The sequence below is a fragment of the Onychomys torridus genome, chromosome 19, assembly GCF_903995425.1.
Source record: "Onychomys torridus chromosome 19, mOncTor1.1, whole genome shotgun sequence".
NCBI lineage: Eukaryota > Metazoa > Chordata > Mammalia > Rodentia > Cricetidae > Onychomys > Onychomys torridus.
In genome coordinates, this window is record NC_050461.1 from 7011308 (window position 1) to 7028720 (window position 17413).

Consider the following 17413-nt stretch of genomic DNA (forward strand, 5'->3'; position numbering starts at 1 on the left):
TAGCACCTATAACCCCAGTGCTGCAGGGATGGAGACACATCAGCAAGACCACCTCAAAAGACAAGGGAGAGAGCAGCTATGACTCCTTGTAGCTACCCCTAACTGCTACATACTCATGTTCCCCCAGACACATGTGCATGCAAACACACACTCACACAATCACACAAGAAATAAGTAAATATAAACAATAAATATACATGGGACTTAAAGGATGGGCAAAGAATGGACAGGGAGGAGAAAAGCTCATCCTTTACAACTACAGTGGGTCCTGTCCCCTCAGAAAGAATTGAAGTTGAAAATATCACGATGGAAGCTGGGTGTGGTGGTGAATGCCTATGGTCCCAGTGCTTGGGAGATAAAGGCAGACCTGGGGATTCACAGCTGGGTTTGGCTATCTACCAAGTTCAAGGCCAGTCTGAGCTACATGAGACCCTGTCTCAAAAATCCAAAAGTAAATAATGTAAGTTAAAAGTGCATGTAATATCTGATTCACATCACAGCTGAGAAACACAGTAAAGGTAGAGTAGGCTGTTTATCATTGTGGACCTGCACAACCTACTTCAGCTGCCAGACACAAGAAAAACGTCTTAACAAACATCACTACCTGGCTTGAAGGTCAGCATTCCAAACAGCAAATATGGGGTAGAGCACAGTAGCAGAGTGCTTGTCCAGCATGGATGAGGCCCTGGGTTCAATACCCAGCACTGAAGAAAAGGGGGAGAGGGAAGGGGAAATCACTTTATTTGCCACAAACAGTGAGATACAGTAAGCTTACTTCTTCAGAGGTTGAGTCAGAAAGATCCCAAGTTTGAGGTCAACCCAGGCTACTAGGCTAGTTTTTGTCAACTAGACATATCTGGAAAGACAGAATCTTAATTTAGAGAATGTCTCCATAAGACTGGCCTATAGGCAAGTCTATAGGGCATTTTCTTGATTAATGATTACTTAGGGCAGGCAGTGCCAGACTTGGGCAGAGTGTCTGAGTGATATAAGAAAGCAGGCTGAGCAAGCAAAGGAGTAAGCCAGGAAGCACCATTCCTCCAAGGCTTCTGGCTTCAGTTCCTGACTCCAGGTTCCTGCCATGACTTCCCTTCAAGATAAACTACAATTTCAGGACACAGGGCTGAAATACCTCATTTCCTCCTTGAGTTGCTTTTAGTCACAGTGTTTTATCACAACAGTAGGATGAAGCTAAAGATGCCCCACAAACGAGAGAATGAGACCAGCCTGGGATACACAGCAAGACCCTATTTCAAAAAGACAAAAACATTTCAGGTAGTTGCTAACTACGTCTTGCTTCTGCTTATCACTGACTCATCACAAGCTGAAACCACCTCTGAGCCACACTAGGGACTGTATAGATTCCAAATAGAAGACAACACATCAATAAAGTTGAGGACGCAGAAACAAGTGAAACATTGTAGTAGACTTCTGCCTGGGATAATCTGAGACAGTTAATGTTGGAAGGGCTTCACTATCACGGATGTTCCCAGTCAGGCACTTCAAAAGCCCTAGTCCTCTTTTCCTGTGGAGTGAAATTAATACTTGAATCACAAGACTGTGCCAGAGGGGAAAACCTAGAAGGTATTTGATATAGTAATGGACCTGTGGTAAATGCTAGGAAATACCAGCATCTCCTTTACTGTCAAACCTGTGAAAGCTCATGAAGCATGTCACATGAAAAGCAGTGAGGTTATCAATTCTATGCATCCAGCAGCCCTAGAGAACCTGTGACGTTTGAGAAAGGTGAAATGGGACAAGAATCTCAGAACTGTGCACAGAGGGCAAGCCTGGAGGTAAAGAGGTAAACTGGGAGGCAATTTAGCAACTGAAGCATAAAGACATGAGTGCTTGGACCTCGAATGTTTGTAATGGGCTGATAGGAGACAGACGTGTGCCTTCCCAAGGAAGAATAACCATGGGAAAAAATGACCAAGGACTAAAAAATAAGGGCAGGGAACATTTAAATGCTGACAGCAGGCAATATAGGTAGGTAAGGGATTCAGATCACAAATGTGATTTTGAACCTGGACTTCCACCCAAACCCCCTGTTCTCTGAATCTTCCGCCTGCAAAGCGAAAGTAACTGCAGTCCTCACAGGACAGATGCTGGTGTAGGTGTTGAGCACGTTCAGCAACTCGGTGACCAGTCTACGCACCTGATATGTACTTTCTTCATGTTCCCATGCCCACTCTGCTAAACACACCCTCCCCAGGCTAAGAATTCTCTCTAAAACAACTTCTAATAATTTTAAAGGTTAGGTTAATATCTGCTCTTTGGGAAGCAATCCCCCTAACAACCTCTAGCCTAGTTACTTCAGTACCTCATACAAGGAGGCATTTCAATTTTCAGTTATGTATCTTGCCTCTTCCCACACTGAACTGGGAGTTCCTTGACAGAAAAGACAAGAATTAAATCCTGTCTACCTTCTCATCCCCAATTAGCATAATGAGCACATGTGAAATTTGGCAAGTTTTGTTAAATGAGGAGGGAAACAAACACATGGCTAGACACTTAAGAAGGTCTTCCAGTGGATGCTTGTAGTGGTGCAGCCTTTAATACCAGTGTTGGGGGAGGAGGCAGAGGCAGCCAGACCTCTGTGTTAGGGGCCAGTCTGGTCTACATAGTGAGTTCCAGGACAGGCAGGGCTACAAAATCAGACAGTCTCAATAAAACCAAAACAAGAAAAAAGGAACTCCTCCATTTAAGTGCTTCTCTAAATTAAAAAAAAAAAAAAAAATTTGCTTTGTTTTGTCTTTTGAAAACAGGTTTTCTCTGTGTAACAGTACTTGCTGGGATTAAAGTTATACATATGCTAAGCCACTGTCAATCCAACTTTGAAGATACAAAAATCCCAAGGTATGATGAAAACTTCTAGAAGTAATCCATTTCCTTTTTTTGTTTGTTTGTTTTTTGTTGTTGTTGTTTTTAGATTTAAAAATATATTTTATTTTATGGGCTGTTAAGACAGCTCATCAGGTAGAGATACTCACAGCCAAACCTGATTATTTGGGCTGAATTCCTGACACCCACATGGCGGGAGGAGAGAACCTACTCTGGACTACTGTCATGTGAATGTGTGTACCCTCACAGAAACATATACAAAGACATGCATACACACAATAAATGGAGGCCAGAAGAAGTCATCAGATCCCTCAGATCTGAGTTATAGGCATTTGTTATATGGGTGCTGGGATCAGAACTCTGGTCTTTATGATTACGCATCAAGTGTTCTTATGAGCCATCTCTCCAGCTCTACACATAAACTGGAGGACAGAAGCTGTTTACTATTCTACTTCTACAGAGTTCAGTGCTTGAGACACAGTCCCCCAATCAACATGCTAATCAATTGGTCACTTAGCAAATACACAGAAAGATATACAATCAATAGTCCCTTTAACACAACCTACCAGGAAATGCTAACCCATTATTACTTGGAGCTATTTTTGCTGACAAAGTCCCAATTATCTAGGAATTATTTAAAATATAAAATACTTATTAGAATAAGTTTATGAGCCAGGTGTTGGTGGCACACACCTTTAATCCCAGCACTCGGGAGACAGAGGCAGGTGGATCTCTGTGAGTTCGAGGCCGGCTTGGTCTACAAAGCAAGTTCCAGGAAAGGCGCAAAGCTACACAGAGAAACCCTGTCTCAAAAAGCAAATAAGTTTATGAACAATGAAAAATATATATGCTGTTGAGGTCTGGCAATGCAGGCCTATAATCCCAAGCATTGCAGGAAGAACACAAGTTCAAACCTTGCCTATGCTATAAGGCCAGCCTGAGCAACTTCATTGGGACCTATGTCAAAATAAAAATTAAGAAGAGGGCAAGGGATGTATCTCAGTAGTAGAGTATAACAGGGCTCCAGACCTTAGCAGGCTCCGAGACTTAGCACAACTGACTCCATGATGGAAGTACTGTTCAGGTTGTCAAACTCAGCATGTAGACAGCACCACTTGCCAAAGTAAATCTAATCCACTGAAGTCCATAGTTATGAGAAAGTCTCTAAACATGTTAACCTTGCTTTTAAGCTTCTGTAGTTCCCCTGCTAGCTAACTGTTCTTGTTAACGGAAGTATTTAAACCCAGGACATGGTTTTTGTGCTTAAAAATTCACCCTAAAAAAAGGCTCAGAGCTTTCAGGGATCCCAAACACCCAGTGTAGTCACTAATGAAGACTTTGATAGCTTAAACCATGTCTAAGCAGTCTTCTCTGGTGAGTATGCCACAAGAGCACTTACTTGGGGAGGATATAAAAGGCCTTGGGTTCTATTACCAAGGCTGAAAAGAATGACAATAACAGACATAGCTAGACTCTCCTGAAATTTACAAATAGCTTCAAACATGAGTCTTAGGTAATGTGTGGTGCCCCTAAATTCCTCCAATCCACTTTCCTGTATCACTCAACCATATCTTCCCCAACAAATTTCCCAATCTCCTTCCTCTTCCTCAGCTCATGACCATGACTTCTAGTTTCCTCTTTAAATTCTGGGGTTTGGTCATTTTAAGAAGGGGATTTATTTAACTGTCCAACCCTGGGATGTGGAAGGAGATGCTCTTCTCTCAATCTCTTATCTGTGCCTCTCTCCCTCCTAAAGGGAAAGTGCCCCTCCCAGCATCTTTCAAAGGACTCTGAATACCATGTGCACTTCTTCCAACTTCACTTTATATTTTCAGCGCAGACTTCTGAACTTGTTTCATAAGTTATTTTACCACACACTGGCATTAACATGTGTGCAACTGAAAACGACCTCAGACCTTCCTTCTCCCCAAGAGTCTCCTCCATTACAGTATTCCATTCTTCTGTTGCTCTGCACACACAACTTACAATCATTCCTAACCATTCTAAGTACTCTAGTTTAGAAGCAAACCTATAATCTAATCATTCCCAATCACACCAGGCCCAAATCACTCTGACCTTTATTTCTGCAGTCAACATAGCAATCAGATCATTTCAAAACTCAACTTGGATAAATATGCCCCTGACTCAAACTTAATTCCTTAGAAGTAAAAATTAGAGCCAAGTGATGATGGCAAACACCTTTAATCCCAGACCTTGGGAGGCAGAAGTAGATCTCTGAGTTCAAGGTTAGGCTGCTCTACAGAGCAAGTCCCAGAACAGCTAGGGTTACACAGAGAAACCCTGTACAGGAAGCAAGGAATGAAAGAAGGAAGGGAAGGAAGGAAGGAAGAAAATTAGAACCTTTAATCCCAGCCCTCAGTAGGATATCTGTGAGTTCAAGTCAAGCCCTGATCTCCAACCCATGGACTGGAGAGTTCCATGCCATTCAGGGCTACAGATAGGGCCTGTCTCTAAAAAAAAGAAGGAAAAGAGAAGGTCTGAAGAGACTGCTCAGTGTTTTGGGTCCTAGTCCAACATGGTGGCTGACAACCTCTGGTAATTCCAGTTTTATAGGGTTCCTTGGTGGGCACCAGGCATATGGACATACATTTATGCAGGCAAAACACCCAAACACATTTTTTAAAAACTTAAAGCTTTTACATAGTCCCACCAGGACCTTGCCTCATCTCTGAGTACTCTTCTTCCTCCTGCTCATTCTTTTCCAATGGAACTAGCTACTGTGTCCCGCGGGCCTTTCCACATGGCCCCTTCCTCACTTTCACTCAATTATCTTTTCTATGGCCACCACTATGACCATCCCACCCCCCATGTACACCAACAACCCTACCCATTCCATTTCACTAGATTTTCCTTTCCCTAGAACTTTCCATCACCTGGAATATACTTTTTCTCCCCTGAGACAGGAGCTCACTGTACCACCCTGGTTGGTCTGGAACTCACTATGTAGACCAGACTAGCAGCCTGAGTACTGGGATTGGAGATGAGCACTACATGTGAGTGTGAGTGTGAGTGTGGGTGTGTGTCTTCTTTTTGGAGACAGGGTCTCTCTCTGTAGCCCAGGCTGGCCTCCAACTCAAGGCAACATTCCTGCCTCAGCTTCCCAAGAATAAGGACAGTGAGCTTGGGCCACCACAGTCGGTTTTGCTGTTTTCCAGTTAATTTGGTTTTGTGCTGCTCAGGATAGAATGAGGGCCTTGTGCATGGTAGGTTGTTGTGGGCTCTGGAGTGATGGTATCTGTGTGTCTGAAAATTGAATGCCCTCCGGGATGGCAACAAACTCACTGGGTAGCTATGGCTGGCCTTAAACTCCTGATTCTTCTGCCTCCACCTCCCAATGCTGTTATTAAAGTTGTGGGCCACAACACTGGGCTCAAAGTACATTTAAACTTAGTGTAACATTTTCACCTCTCACAACTATTACCATAAGGTCAACATCCTTGTTCTGAAATTCAATTCAAACAATAAGTCTAATGAAATCAGAATATTTCCATCAGACCCAAGTATTCAGTATCAAGGACCCAAGAGACTTACCAGGTGAATTCTATATGGCTTTGGATAGTTAACTGCTCCTGGGATTCTGGTTAGTGAAAATATGCTATGCTCCTCAGAAAAATGCTAAATAATTCTGGAGAAAAATCTACAAGCCTCCCAGCTTCCTAGATCCCTCAAGTTTGAGTATGCTTTCAAAGTGTTCTATTAACAGAAAATATCTTTGTTAGTACTAAGTACTATTTATTTCCTTGATAATAGTACTGAAATAGCCTGAAGTAAATACCACGTTCAGATAGAATCGATATGCACCGACATAATTACGATTTAAATACCTCTCGTGAAAAATGCAAGTTATTAACTTGAGTTTCTGGCTCTATGGTAAATTTCCTACCTTAGTAAGGAACTGACATACTCCAAAAGGGAAGAGTAGGCTGGTCCAAGGGCTCTGGGGCAGTGTCTAGTCAACACCCCTCCACATACAGGCACCTCCTCCCCGGCCATCACCCCGGGTGCGCTCCTTCTGCCTGCCGCTTGCCCGCAGCCCTGGCCCGGCCACCCTCCGCCTCTCACTTCCGCGCCCGGGACCCACAGGAACCCTACCCGAAGTGCCAGCTCTGTTCCGGCTGCCCACAGTGGGGAAGACGCTCTGTCGAGCTCTGCCTGCCTGACTCACACTGTTCTGCAGAGGCGAAGGAGCACAAGTGCCAGAGCCCGCGCAGCCGCACAGAGCGCCACCACCAGGGTCAGAGCCCAGCCCTGCGCGCACTTCCGCCCTCGAACCAGAGAGATCCCGTCCCGCAGGCCTGGAGCTCACAGCGATCCCAGTGACCCTCGGCGCTCGGAGATGACGTCACGCAGCCCACGTGGCCCGCTCCCTGCCCTCCAAATTTGGCCCAACCCCACTAGGCCTGAGACGCTTCTGGGCATGCGCAAGCCCAACAAGCTTCCGACTTCAGAGAACCCAGAAATAAAGGATCCTGAGACGTCGGCTGCCTTGGTAGCAGCATTTTCCTCCTCCTCACAGAAGAGTATTGTAAAAACGTTACTTTTAGGGGTGATTGGGGCGGTTTTGTTGGTTTAGAGACAGGATAGGGGTCTCAGACTGTGGCTGCAGCGGGTCTGGAATTTATTAGGTATCTTAGGTTCCTCAGCCTAAGTGCTAGAACTGCAGGCCGAGCTACCACGCCTGGCTTTCAAGGTAAATCACATCCATTTGCTCAGTAGATCCTCTTCCCTTTTGTAAAACCATAGTAGGCATTAGTGGCTGTATTTAACTCGAAATGGTAAAAGCATTGAACCCTCCTCCCCTATCTCCCTGCTTAGAAAATAAACAATACACTTACCCCCAAAGAGCACTTCAGCTGGGTCTATACAAAGGCCTTACCAAGAATTTGGAGGTTTACTTTTCTTTCTCCCCACCCTCCAGCCTCCACCTCCTTTCTTTTATGATATTCCCTAAGACCTGGAGGAGATGATGTCCCTTTTATGGCTGAGTTTACAACAGCCATTTATTCTCACAGCTCTGACCTGATAATTAGTCTCTGCAATAACCACTGTCAATTGCAAAATAAGGTTCTTTAACCTAAGCTGGGATCAGCAGTGATTGTGCACGTAAGTATAGTTATTTAGAAAAAAAGATGATGACCATTTAGCAAAACAAGTAGCTTCCTTACCTATGACCTACCCAATCATGGACTTTTGTCTAGGTTTACATTATGAGGTGTGGGTTCCCTTCTGTGTAGTGTACCTCAAGACCAACAGGAATGCAACTGGTTACCTCCATAACAGACTTGTCACTGTTAACCAATAGTAGTGTTGCAGGTAGAGTCCAAAGATGATTGAAATGGTTCACAATTTTGTATAGCATCTTCCAGTACTGTGAAAGCTAGCCAGCAGAAAGGAAACTTCCAGCCCTGTTCTGGCATAATTTCTCTTCGTCTTGTGACCGGGCATGTTGTGTTTTTAACTATAGAGGCATTCTATTGTGGTGATATTTTGTGCTCTAACAAATAAGGCTTGCTTGAATATCAGAGGGTGGAGCTAGCCATTAGCTAACCACAGAGGTCTGTAGGTCTGTATAGACAACAGACAGGAAATGACATGACTGGGCAGAGAGAGGAAGTGATAAGGCAGAGTGGAGACAGGAGCTCGGCCCCTTTACAGTCTAAGAAGTAGTGGAGGTAAGAGGTGACTTTGGCTAGCTTTCCTTATGTCTCTGATCTTTCAACATTTACCCCAATATCTGGCTCCAGGTGTTTATTATCAAGACCAACTACATCTGGTATCCAACTTGTGGAGCACGAATTTCACAAAAAAGCTGCTTGCTTGTGACTTTACAGCTACTGGCACAGGCTGTAGATACACACAGCTGTAGTCACTACCAAGCTAGCTAAGTTTTTGTTGCAGCACCACAGGCCTGTGGGCTCAATACACTGCAGGAGTTAGCCCACTGGCCAGGTCTACCTTTAGGCAGCTTCTGCTGCATGTGCATTTTTTTCAGAGAGCAGGTTCTCTCTCCAAATGGGTGGTGGGGCTTTCCCTGGATCCCCTTCTCAGGCTACTGCCAAAGGAAGAAGCTGCCTGAAGCTGCTCAGGCTGCTACTCTTCTGCACGCAGCAGACAGCTCCACATTTCACTGTCCATCTGAATCATCACTGTTGGCAGGTTTGGTGAGACAACTGGGAAGTCATAAAGGGAGGAATTAGTTAAAATAGAGTTTTTTCCCACATTAAAAAATGGGAAACACTATTACAATGGAGGAAGTTAGCTCTCTCTGTGGACAGTTTAAAAATGGAACAATTAAATGAGAGGATAATTTAGATGAGATTTATGTAATATCAATTATAAATATTATTGGTTTTATCACTAAACTTTTAATATGAGTACTTAGGAAAAACTTATTAAAACAGATCATAGAGATATTCAGCCGGGTGGTGGTGGCACACACCTGTAATCCCAGCACTCAGTAGGCAGAGCCAGGAGGATCTCTGTGAGTTCGAGGCCAGCCTGGGCTATGTGGTGAGTTCCAGGAAAGGCACAAAGCTACACAGGGAAACCCTGTCTCAAAAAACAAAAAACAAACAAACCCCCCCCCCCCCCAAAAAAAAAAACAAGATATTCAGCCCCAGACAGAGGAATATAAAGGAGAACCAATCTCAGCATTGCATTAGAAGGTAAGAGAGGAATAGCCTAAAGTTTTCTAACAACCAACTTTAATTTATCTAGTAACCTTACAAGAATTTACAAATGATAGATATCCCCAAGGTTGTGTAAACACTGAATGGACTCCTGTGGAATGTTAGATTTAAGGACATTCAAGATTCTCATATGGCATGCATTCACCTTTTGTGAAGCAGATGATAAACTCGTAGTCAACTTTAAGAGAATTATCCCTCAAGACTGGAGAGACTTGGTTACAGCAGTCTTGGAGCCTGGTCCTCACTTACAGTGGAAGACCTGATGGAAAGATGAGGCTAAGACCATTAAACAAGGAAGTAGGGTTAGAGGAGCGGAAATCTCCCAGGACAAACTTCTTAGAGAGGGAAATGCTGCTGATTTACAAAGGCAATCTCTTTATGATGACCACACCCTAGCTTTATGATGCAAGCAGCCCAATGCTGTGACAGAGTTGAAGAAGTAGGAAAGAAAACTGAGTCATTTATGTTGTTCAAATCTTATGTGGTCTTATAGTAAAAAACCCAGAGCCTGATATTGGGGTGAAAGCTGAAAGATGGAGAGCAAGCCACAGCCACCACCTATTACCTCACCAACTCCACGAATTCTTTGACTGAAATCCTCTGAATCTTTACCTGAAAGGGTCTCAGCTGAACTGCTTTAGTTCCTGTTTCCTCATGCCTTATTTACCTTTCTCTGTCCTGCTGTCACTTCCTGGGATTAAAGACATGTGCCACCAGTGCCTGGCTGTTTCCAGTGTGGCCTTGAACTCACAGAGATCCAGATCTCTGCCTCCTGAGTGATAGGACTAAGGGTGTGTGCCACCACTGTCTGGCCTCTATGTCTAATTAGTGGCAGGCTCTGTCATCAGATCCCCAGGCAAGTTTATTAAGGCACACAATATATCACCACACATTTACTAAAGTTATACAGGGCCCAAAAGAACCCTTCACTGATGTCTTACAAAGATTAACTTCATCAGTAAATAGAATGATACCAAATTCAGAAGCTAGACAAATAATAATTGAATCTCTGGCTTTTGAGAATGCTAATGCACAATGCAAAAGGGTAATTAGGGTGTTAAAGGCCAGATCAGAACCCTTTTCCCCCAATATTTATTTTTCTATTATCAGCTTGATACAGTATAAATTATTATCCTAATAGTGAAATTTTTGACTGAGGCTTGCCCAGTAATTGAGTAAAACCAAAACTTATTATAAGCCACAGTCCTAGGGTCCCTCCTGCTATATAGCCTCCCTGGTTCTGTGGTTGCAGTCTGATTGTTCTTTGCTTTATGTCTAGAATCCACTTATGAGTGAGTACATACCACGTTTGTTCTTCTGGATTTGGGTAACCCCACTAAAGATGATATTTTCTAGTTCCATCCATTTGCCTGCAAATTTTATGCTGACATTTTTTTCTCTGCTAAGTAGTAATCCATTGTGTATATGTACCACATTTTCTTAATCCATTCTTTAGTTGAAGGGCATCTAGGTTGTTTCCAGGTTCTGGCTATTACAAATAGTGCTGCTATGAACATAGTTGAGCATGTACCTTTGTGGTATGGTTTAGCATTCCTTGGGTAGCCCAAGAGTGATATGGCTGGGTCTTGAGGTAGATCGATTCCCAATTTTCTGAGAAACTGCCATACTGATTTCCAGAGTGGTTGTACAAGTTTGCATTCCCATCAACAGTGGAGGAGTGTTCCCTTTGCTCCACATCCTCTCCAACATAGACTGTCATTTTGATTTGTGTTTTTGATCTTAGCCACTGTGACAGGTGTAAGGTGGTATCTCAGAGTCATTTTGATTTGCATTTCTCTGATGATTAAGGAGGGTGAGCATTTCTTTAAATGTCTTTCAGCCATTTGTGATTCTTCTTTTGAGAATTCTCTGTTTAGCTCTTTAGCCCATTTTTTAATTGGCTTGTTCAGTATTTTGATGTCTAGTTTCTTGAGTTCTTCTTATACTTTAGAGATCAGTCCTCTGTCAGATGTGGGGTTGGTGAAGGTCTTTTCCCATTCTGCAGGCTGTCTTTTTGTCTTGTTGACTGTATCTTTTGCCCTACAAAAGCTTCCCAGTTTCAAGAGGTCCCATTAATTAATTGTTGTGCTCAGTATCTGTGCTGCTGGTGTTATATTTAGGTAGTGATCTCCTGTGCCAATGCATTCAAGAGCACTTCCTACTTTCTCTTCAGTGTAACTGGATTTATGTTGAGGTCTTTGATCCACTTGGACTTGAGTTTGTGCATGGTGACAGATGTAATCTTTTCCATATTGACATCCAGTTCTGCCAGCACCATTTGTTGAAGATACTTTCTTTATTCCATTGTATAGTTTTTGCTTCTTTGTCAAAAATCAGGTGTTCATATGTGCGTGGATTAATGTCAGGGTCTTCAATTTGATTCCATTGGTCTGTATGTTGGTTTTTATACCAGTACTAAGCTATTTTTACTACTATAGCTTTATAGTAGAGCTTGATGTTAGGGATGGTGATAGCCTCCAGAGGTTGTTTTATTGTACAGGATTCTTTTGGCTATCATGAGTTTTTTGTTTTTCCATATGAAGTTGAGTATTTTTCTTTCCAGGTCTGTGAAGAATTGTGTTGGGATTTTGATGGGAATTTCATTGAATCTGTAGATTGCTTTTGGTAAGATTGTCAATTTTACTATGTTAATCCTACCTATCCATGAGCATGGGAGATCTTTCCATTTTCTGATACCTTCTTCAATTTCTTTCTTTAGAGATTTAAAGTTCTTATCAAAAAGGTCCTTCACTTGTTTAGTTTGTGTTATGCCAAGGTATTTTATATTATTTGTGGCTATTGTAAATGGTGATATATCTCTGATTTCCTTCTCAGCCCTTTTATCATTTGTATATAGGAGGGCTACTGATTTCTTTAGTTGATCTTGTATCCTGCCACTTTACTGAAGTTGTTTATCAGCTGTAGGACTTTCCTGGTAGAATTTTTGGGCTCACTCATGTATACTATCATGTCATCTGCAAATAGTAAAAGTTTGACTTCTTCCTTTCCAATTTGTGTCCCCTTTGATCTCCTGTTGTTGTCTTATTGCTCTAGCTAGAACTTCAAGTACTACATTGAATAAATATGGGGAGAGCAGACAGCCTTGTCTTGTTCCTGATTTTAGTGGAATCACTTTGAATTCCTCTTTGCTTCATTTGATGGTGGCTGTTGGCTTGCTGTAAATTGCCTTTATTGTGTTTAGGAATGTTCCTTGTATTCCTGATCTCTCTAAGACCTTTATCATGAGGGGTGTTGGATTTTGTCAAAGGCTTTTTCAGCATCTAATGAGATGATCATGTGTTTTTTTTTTTTTCCTTTCAGTTTCTTTATATGGTGGATTACATTGACAGACTTTCATATGTTGAACCATCCTTGCATCCCTGGGATGAAACCTACTTGGTCATGGTGGATCATTTTTTTATGTGTTCTTGGATTTGGTTTGCCAATATTTTGTTGAGTATTTTTGCATCAATGTTCATGAGGGAGATTGGTCTGTAATTCTCTTTCTTTGTTGCATCTTTGTGTGGTTTGGGTATCAGGGTAATTGTAGCCTCATAAAAAGAGTTTGGTAATGTTCCTTCTGTTTCTAGTGTGTGGAACAATTTGAAGAGTATTGTAATTAGTTCTTTGAAAATCTGGTAGAATTTGTCACTGAAACCATGTGGTCTTGGGTGTTTTTTTGGTTTGGAGACTTTTGATGACTGTTTATATTTCTTTTGGGGTTATATTTAAATAGTTTATCTGGTCTTGATTTAACTTTGGTATGTGGTATCTATCCAGAAAATTGTCCATTTCTTCCACATTTTCCAATTTTGTGGAGTACAGGTTTTTGAAGTATGACCTGATGATTCTCTGGATTTCCTCATTGTCTGTTGTTATGTGTCTTTTCATTTCTGATTTTGTTAATTTGGGTGCTCTCTCTTTGCCTTTTGGCTAATTTGGCTAGGGGTTTGTCTATCTTGTTGATTTTTTTCAAAGAACCAACTTTTTGTTTCATTGATTTTTTTTTTTTAACCGTTCTCTTGGTTTCTATTTCATTGATTTCAGCTCTCAATTTGATTATTTCCTGGTGTCTATTTCTCCTAGGTGAGTTTGTTTCTTTTTTTTCTAGATCTTTCAGTTGTGCTGTCATTGGTATGAGATTTCTCCATCGTCTTTATGTGTGCATTTAGAGCTATTAATTTTCCTCTTAGCACTGCTTTCATAGTGTCCCATAAGCTTGGGTATGTTGTACTTTCATTTTCATTGAATTCTAAGAAATCTTTAATTTCTTTATTTCTTCCTTGACCCATTGGTGTTTCAGTTGGGCATTATTCAGTTACCATGAGATTGTAGGCTTCCTATAATTTTTGTTGTTGTTGAAATCTAACTTTAAGGCTTAGTGGTCCAATAAGATACAGGAGGTTATTCCAATGATTTTGTATCTGTTGAGATTTGCCTTGTGACCAAGCATGTGGTCAGTTTTTGAGAAGGTTCCATGGGGTACTGAGAAGAAGGTATATTCTTTTGTTAGGATGGAATGTTCTGTTGATATCTATTAAGTCCATTTGAGTCATAACATCTGTTAGGTCCTTTATTTCTTTGTTAAGTTTCAGTCTGGCAGATCTATCTTTTGGTGAAAGTGGTGTATTGGTGAAAATATTAAGGCCACTCCACGTAGTTAAAAGGGAGGTTTATTTTGTGGGGTCATTTACAAATGAAGGAATAGATTGCAGGGTCTGGGAAAGGTATGGCTTAGTCCAGTGGTGTTCTCAGAGTTCGTCCAGGGTCCTGGAACCAAGAGAAGCCTCTCCTTTTGATCCTGGGTCTTCAGTGTCCTCTCTCAGCCCCGCCTTGTAGGCATGACCATTACCGAAGCCTCAATGGGGGTTGGAACTTCCAGGCCAAGGCTGGAATGGCTACCCACTACAGTGGTGTGTTGAAATCTCCCACTACTAATGTGTGGGGTTTGATGTGTGATTTAAGCTTTAGTAATGTTTCTTTTATGAATGTGGGTGCCTTTGTATTTGGGGCATAAATGTTCAGAATCGAGACTTCATCTTGGTGGATTTTTTCCTTTGGTAAATATGTAATGTCCATCCTGATCTCTTTTGATTGATTTTAGTTTGAAGTCTATTTTATTAGATATTAGGATAGCTACACCAGCTTGCTTTTTAGGTCCATTTGATTGGTAAGCCTTTTCGCAGCCTTTTACTCTGTAATAGTGTCTCTTTCAAGTTAAGGTGTGTTTCTTGTATGCAGCAGAAGGATGGACTGTTTTCTTATCCATTCTGTTAGCCTGTGTCTTTTTAATAGGTGAGTGGAGACCATTGATATTGATGGATATTAATGACCAGTGATTGTTAATACCTGTTATTTTTTGTGGTAGTGTTGCATTTTCCTTCTTTGGTATTTGTTAGTGTGGGGTTATCTATTGCTTGAGTCATCATGGGTGTGTTTAGCTTCTATAGGTTGGATTTTTCCTTCCAGTGCTTTCTGTAGGGCTGGATTTGTGGATAGGTTATGTTTAAATCTGGTTTTATCATGGAATATTTTGTTTACTCCATCTATGGTTATTGAGAATTTTGCTAGGTATAATAGTCTGGGCTGGCATCTGTGGTCTCTTAGTGTCTACATAACTTTTGTCCAGTGCCTTCTAGCTTTAATATTCTGTTGAGAAGTCTGGTGTTATTCTAATGGGTCTGCCTTTATATGTTAATTGGTCTTTTCCTTTGAGGCTCTTAATATTTTTTCTTTGTTCTGTATTTTTAGTGTTTTGATTATTATGTGGTGAGGGGACTTTTTTTGGATATAGCCTATTTGGTGTTCTGTAAGCTTCTTGTATCATCATAGGTATTTCTTTCTTTAGTTTAGGAAAGTTTTCTTCTATGATTTTGTTAAATATATTTTCTGTGCCTTTGAGTTGGTATTCTTCTTCTTCTATCCCTATTGTTCTTAGGTTTGGTCTTTTCATGGTTTCCCAAATTTCTTGGACATTTTGTGTTACGACTTTTTTGTCTTTAGTGTTTTCTTTGACTGATGAATCTATTTTCTCTATTGTGTCTTCAGTGTCAGAGATTCTTTTTCCATCTCTTGCATTTGGTTGGTTATGCTTGCTTCTGTAGTTCCTGTTCGTTTAGTCAGGATTTCTATTTCCAGCATTCCCTCAGTTTGCGTTTTCTTTACTGTCTCAATTTTAATTTTCAAATCTTGAATTGTTTAATTACTTTTTCAGCTGGGCCCTGGGTTGGCCTCTTTAGAGTGTTCAGATCTGTTCTGGTCATGTTCCAAGGAGATTGCTCCTTCCCCGGGTGATTAAAGGTGTCCCTGTTCCAAGCTCTTAATATCCTTGTTTTCACTAACTCCTCAGCAGGTAATAGCTCAGTAATAGGCAGCCCCTTTGCCTGCCTCGGCACCCACTCTGCCTACCACTTAGATCAGCACCCTTAAAGGAATGGATCTATAATAAAATCAATATTGAATATCATGACAATGATGATGCTTGGATAGGAGAGGTAATTTCCAGTGTTTTGAAGAAAAACCAAAATGTTAGGTGTTTCAGTTATAGTAAACAAGATTAACTAAAAAGGGATTATAAACAGGGCATTCTGAGAAATAATGTTTTTTCTGAGAATTATCCAAACAGAACACCCCTCACTTCTGGAATATGCAGAAGTTGTGACAAAGGTAGACATTGGACTAATAAATGTAGATCAGCAAGGAATAGCCAAGGTAATCCTTTGCCACTAGGAAACACCTTGGGGGGGGGGTGCCCCGGCCAGTGGGGTTTCAACGGGGGCACCTGTGGGAGAGAATGAAAGGGAAGGGTGACACAAGAGACTGACAGCAAGACAGAATTCTAATCAAGCCGCCAATCTTTATTTCTCTCCGCATGGCTTATATAGCATAAGAGGGGAAGGGGCAGGAAGGAGGGAAAGGGAAAAGGGGCATGTAGAACATGGAAGGGGTGCAAGACGTGTGAGGCAGATCGTGCAACTGTGAGATGTTGGCTAAGGTCACTGGTCAGGGGCAGTTTATTCTGTTGCTAGGCTACCTGACCCTGGAATGCTCTTTATGTTCAGTTGTCATGGCACCTGACTGTGGGGTGTTCTCTTATCTTTGGAGGCCTCTGGTTACAGCTCTGGGAAGGGGCTTATGACTTGTTCTCTAGTCTAGCTAGTACTTTCCATGGTTCATGTTTGGTTCCTGACATCTTGGTTCCTAACGGGGGGGTTCTCGAAGGCCCCCATGTCAAATTCAGTTCAGTCTGTTGCATGAATCTTAAAGCTACTTATTAATAAAAACAAACCTGGAGCTGGGTATTTGGGTGAATGCTGGAAGATCAGAGAAGCAGAACAAGCCACAGCTTCCTCAGCCTTGCCAGTTCCTCAGCTGATCCTGTTTCCTCAGACTGAAAGCCTCTGAGTCCTCATCCAGAATGAATCTCAGCTGAACTGTGCTGCTCAAAGGCTAAAAGTGTAACCAGCAAAAACCTTCTAGTTTCTGGTCTTTACGCCTTATATATCTTTCTGCTTTCTTCCATCACACTCTGGGATTAAAGGCTCATTTCTTGGGATTAAAGGCGTGTGTCACCATGCCTGGCTGTTTCCAATGTTGCCTTGAACTCACAGAGATCCAGAGGGAATTCTGCCTCTGGAATGCTAGGATAAAAGGTGTGAGTGCCACCATTTTATAGCCTCTGTATCTAGTGTCTGTTCTGTTCTTTGACCCCGATAAGTTTATTAGGGTGCACAATATTTTGGGAAACACAAAACCAACACATCAGTCCTTTCCTGTCACCATGAGGAAAACTCCTTTCCAGAGCAATTAATGAACCTAATGCCTATTGTGAAAAAATATACTGCTCTGGATGACAGAAC

The 17413-nt window shown here is 41.8% G+C and overlaps 1 protein-coding gene across 9 annotated transcripts in view; it reads right to left on the bottom strand.

Moving 5' to 3' along the window:
• Atg5 (autophagy related 5) overlaps positions 1-17413 on the bottom strand; it is a 143197-nt gene that overhangs the window by 108359 nt on the left and 17425 nt on the right. For 3 of the 9 annotated variants that reach the window (XM_036169302.1, XM_036169301.1, XM_036169299.1), the window contains exons 1-2: positions 6958-7186; positions 605-704 (exon numbers count right to left, since the gene is read on the bottom strand). The exons of 1 other annotated variant lie outside the window; for it this stretch is intronic. The gene's annotated coding sequence lies outside the window, so the exon portion shown is untranslated. Of the gene's footprint in view, positions 1-604; positions 705-6748; positions 6912-6957; positions 7187-17413 lie in introns of those variants that run through there. 5 more of the 9 variants (XM_036169298.1, XM_036169303.1, XM_036169300.1 and 2 more) reach the window with 3 other exon arrangements.